Source organism: Lates calcarifer, linkage group LG8, assembly GCF_001640805.2.
Source record: "Lates calcarifer isolate ASB-BC8 linkage group LG8, TLL_Latcal_v3, whole genome shotgun sequence".
In the NCBI taxonomy this organism is placed as follows: domain Eukaryota; kingdom Metazoa; phylum Chordata; class Actinopteri; family Centropomidae; genus Lates; species Lates calcarifer.
The window spans coordinates 18,644,534-18,649,654 of record NC_066840.1 but is presented as its reverse complement, the minus strand read 5'-3'; the positions used below and the strand labels follow the sequence as shown (position 1 = coordinate 18,649,654).

The 5,121-nt window shown below is 39.1% G+C and overlaps 1 protein-coding gene across 2 annotated transcripts in view; it reads left to right on the top strand.

The window, feature by feature from the left end:
• Window positions 1-5,121, top strand: part of rab28 (RAB28, member RAS oncogene family) — a 49,543-nt gene that overhangs the window by 1,010 nt on the left and 43,412 nt on the right. The gene's annotated exons all lie outside the window — the stretch shown is intronic.

Sequence of the window (5,121 nt, the reverse complement as noted above, 5' to 3'; positions counted from 1 at the left end):
AAGGTTCAAGCCTTTATTGTTGTCATTTGTTCACTCAATTGGCAGTTTATTAGGGACACCTACCTACCTTCATCAATGTAGGATTTATTGCAGGACTGTTGTATTAGACTGCATTAGTTTTAGCTCAGTGTACCAAATAAACTGCCAACTGTGTGTATGTCATACATACTTATGCATGAATGAAATATCATTTCTCCAGGACAATTTAGCCCTCAAGCTGCTGAGGATCAAATAGTCCAAACAGTCACCCACTAGTTTCACTTTCTTGACTGAATGTGCTGATATAAAGTGGAGTCCATTCTTCCTTCTATCTGTGCAGTGTCCATACATCCACTGGTTGTAAAGAAAATTTCCACCCCCATGCTTGACAGTTGGTAAAGGGGGAGTCTTTTCACTATCAGCAGTTCAGCATACTTCAGTTATGATACTTGCCTAACACAGATTTTTTTTGTTAATTTATTTTTTAACAGAACTGCATTTCACTCAACAGTCAGAAACCTTGTGTGGGTTAGTACAATGGCTGTTGAAGGCACAGGGGACAGAAAAGAGGAGGTTCTTTTTTTTTACTAGTTACCATATTGTTAAAAAGAAAGTAATGAGAGAGCCTTGCTTTTGTCAAAAATAATTAGTAACTGACCATTCTGTGCTAGTTATACATAAAACCTTTCTTTGTAGGGTTTGTTGGACTTCCTGCATTGTTGGTTGTCTTACTGTAATTCAGCAGGTTGATTAGTAGTAAAAGAGAGAAGACATGCAGGCTGAAGAAATGAGATTGTGAGGAAAAAGTCCATATGATGGATGGAGGGTGACAAGATTTCACCAGGGAACCTGCAGCTCATGCAGATGGATGCCGTGAGAGACATGTAAGGTTAAAGACACTAAAAGTCTGCGCCAGACTCCTTTTATTGCCTAACCTGACTTTTACTGTAGGCATGTAGCCATTTACATTGCATAAAATTAATGAATGTAACTGTTGGTTAACCGCTAAACTAGCAAATGTTAAGCAACTCAGTTTAGCACAAATAACATCATACAGAAACACTGCAATGATTTAATGACACAAGAGCTGACATTACGGCTGACCACAAGTCTGAGCTGCCAGTAAGTCCTCTGCAACTGGTGAAATGTACATTTATATATTACATAATATAGTTCACCTTAGTTTGCTCATTCACACTGATCTTCGGTGGGTAATGGCTGAGGCATAGTTTACATGAGGGCAATGGATTTAATCTCAGGTAGAGCTTCAGGTGGTTGAATGCATGAAGGGAGAGAGAGTAGAGTATGAGAAAATATGGAGAAATCCCAAACATAAATGTTAAGATAATGGAGAGAGAAATCACATTACAATAAAAGTAAAACTACACCTTCAATAACTCAGAATTATTCACACATTGTAATGATTGACTAAATCAAAACAAAATGTTAGGCTCTACAGGGGGCAAACTAATCATGAAATACATGCACTAACCTTTTGAATTGTACACATCATTTCAAAAGGAAAAAGTTGTAACCTTAAAAAAAGCATTTTATCACTTTCAGGTCAAGTCCTGTAAATACAGTTTCCTGTTTTTACAAAGTTTGATGATGGACATCTGTAGTTTTGATTCTGTCTCAAAGACAGCATAATGGATTTAAATCTGAGACAAATCTGTTGTTCTAAACCTGTTAAGTCAACCCAGCCCTTAATCCATGCTGCATATGCTATTGAACGTAGCTGTGCCTGCAGTGCTGTGTTTTATAGTAGCAAAGCCCATAAATTATATGTTGTTAATTGTTTTTGCTTTAATCTGCCATTCTAATTTTGGCTACTCATCAAAAGGTGCCTTTTTAAATTACTGGTATTCCACGCATGTGCTTATTATAACAGGTAGGCATATTGACTTTCAGTATCTTGCCCTAGCCCTGCCTCTATCAGCTATCTACATTCAGACTTCTGTTCTCAAATTGGTGACATGTTTGAGGAAAACGCATAACATCAACTTAAACTGTCCTTTTTAGAATTATATGTTTAAAAGAAATGATTCTATTAATTGTTCTGAATAGGAAGCATAACTGGATGATGAATTTTCACTGTCCCTACATTTGTCTTACACTTCACGGCTGCTGCTACTGCTCAGTGAACTGTGAGTGAAACACTGCACTGCACAGTATTACACAGAGTAAGATGGTTGATAAAGACTACAGTTTGCTTAGCCAGGCTCTTGCAGCTGGTGGTTGTTTTCTGTCAGTATACCTCTCCTCTTCTGGCCAAGGACTCCCATGTGCATTTGGCTCCAGAGTGAGGCTACATTCAAGAAAATTATGTCTGGACAAACCTATGAGAGATGCTGCTATTTTCTCATTAGATAAAATAAAATAACACTGGGAAAAGGGTTTGTGCGAAGACTTTGTTTTAAGACGGTCTGCGCTATCAACAAATATACCTTTTCTAAGTGAACTGTGTCTGTCTTTCAAAACCACTGGACTGAATCTTTGAGTATGCTCATTAAAATAATTTAAAAGATGTAAAAAAAAAAGTCTAACCCACATCCACAATAGTGGGATTTTTTCCTAGTCACAGCAAACAATTATTTGCAGTAAAGCACGGAGGTTGTCATGACAATTCAGCCACGTTTTCTTCTTCACTGCATCTCGAATCCCCGAATGAATGAGTGCGAATGTAAGGGGGGGACGTCAAGTGCTTTTCAGCTACACATCCCCTTTCGTAACTAATCTCTCCTTCCTCTGGGAGAAAGAAAATGAATGTAGCAGTAATGGTGAGACCCAATGAGAAAAATGAATGTTCTCATTCTGGAAAGTTGACATTTTCTTTTGGGGTGGGGGGTGGGGGGTGTGTGTGCAGAGAACACACACAACTCAGTTCCCAGTAGATACGCTACATTAATAACCCTCCTCACACTGCTGCCAGGTGTCAGCCCGTCACTGTCTGAATGACTTACCTGCTTGTCTGTTTTGGGCAGAAAACAGGAGCCCTGCCCCCCATTTTGAGCAGGCACCACTGACTGACATCTTGAATGCCGTTTCCCCCCTTATTAATGTCAATTTGCTCAGCAAATTGCAATCGGATCAGTTTTTCTTGGACAGCATTTTCGGTGGTATTTTTGCTTGTGGTTGGTTGTCCATTCAGAAATATAGGGAGATGTGGGAAGGCTTGTCCACCTGAGCAAGATGTTTTTAAAATATGGAGGCTCACATTTAGCCAGGCTCTTAAGGCGCTGGGCCTAACTTATACACAGGTCTATTTTTCAACCTGAGTTATAAGCCACTCAGTTTTTCTGTGTTTACTGTTCTCTGACCCATAGGGTAAAAAGGAGCTTGAGGCACTGGTCCTGTACATTAATGGATTCTGCATCCCAGCAATGCTCTATAAAGAGAATAAAGAGCGAGTTTTGATACCATGCTGCAAAAATGCACTGCCTCTCTCATTTGAGTTGCATCACATGGACATAGTCAGCTTGCCATATTTTTTCCCTCTCTCTCAGTTTCTTGTTTCAGTAGAACTTCCCCCATTTCCCGGCACTGGTATCATTGGTGACCCTGTGCTGTTCTCTGTTGGAGTGTCAGGATTACGCCAGCTTTTACATTCGCTGGTTAGTTCCAATTGTACGGTGGAAAAAAAAGGTCTACGTTGAGGGAGGAGAGCCAAGCTACTGGAATGCCAAGACAAATGGCCGACTAGGCCAACGCGAGCATGTGGAATAAATTTTTGCTGTCCGAGCTTGTTATTCCTGTGTTGTCAGTGATTGTTTGGGCTACTTAAATGGCCGATTTTCTCCTTGTTGCGTCAGTCACCTCTAGTAATTTTTCAGTCACTCTTGAGCTTGTGACATGCTCCGCAGGCTATGATTAAAAAAGTCTGCAGGTTAGCAAACTTTGAAAAGAATGAGGTGGATAAAACTTTATTCTGCACCTCCAATGACATGTTAATCAAGGAAGTCATAGCCAAAGGTCAGGATTACAAATTCATTAGGTTTAATTAAGAGATTACATTTAAAAATCCAAGCTGGGATAAACATAACAATTTTATACGGAAGCATGACATATCAGTACCTTACGAAAGCTGAACAGATTTGTTTACCTGAAGAAGATTTGGGTAAGTCATGATAAGGGTTTTCTTGATTCTATTACACTGTGTCTTCCCTGGAGTAATTTGAAAGAAATCCAGTCTAATTTAAAACATTATTTGGCTAAACCTAAACCTCCTGAGCATGAATGGAGGTAGATAAGGGCACAGGCTCAAGTGAAAGCTTAGTGGACTGAAAGAAAGAATTTAGTTTTAAATCCACTAACCCTCAATGACTGTCAAGCACCACATTAAAATGCATTTGCTGCCACATGAACACTCAGGGAATCCCATTGCTTCACTTCTCTGTTGTGTTTATGTAAGCACACTGCTCTAAAGATAGCTAATAGACATTCAGCACTTCATTTTTTTTCCCTATCCTCATCCATCAAAATGAATTAAACTTGGCACGTCAAAGCCTGCGCTATGAATTCCCATGGATTTCAGGAGAGCCCCCTAACATGCTATTTTTTTTCCTCCTCAAACACAACAGTGACAGTGATGGAGGTTTTATAATTTGTGGCAATTATTAGGTCTGCAGTCTGGAGACATGACACATACTCCCGACACCTGTTTTTGTAATTCGCGTTGATTTTCACTGTCACAACCGTGGCTGAGTAGTGAGACGGCAGAGTAGGCAGACAATTACATCAGCATACCTTCAAGTCAATCACAATGTTTTTTTGAAGGTGCTTAAAATGGATTGGTAATGATGAAATGAACGTCCTGCAGATCATACTTTAAGGTTACAGAATCGTGGCTGCACACTATTGTGGAAAAGAATCACATAGTGCGTTGTGATATGATAAATTATATCCTTGTATTTTTTTTAGAAATGTTAGAAAATTAAGGATTGTAAAAAAGCTAAGTTTGGCACTTGGTCAGTGTGAATGAAATCAAAGTTTTTCTGCTTCTGCTCACCACTAAAATATCACTTTTTCAGGAAGTTCTTTAATATACTGTATATTTTCTCTGGAAGGAGTTTTGCAGCATCTTGCATTTTGCTCCACGCCATGCTATGATTTTCATTTTGGTTTTTATGTTTTACATATGTA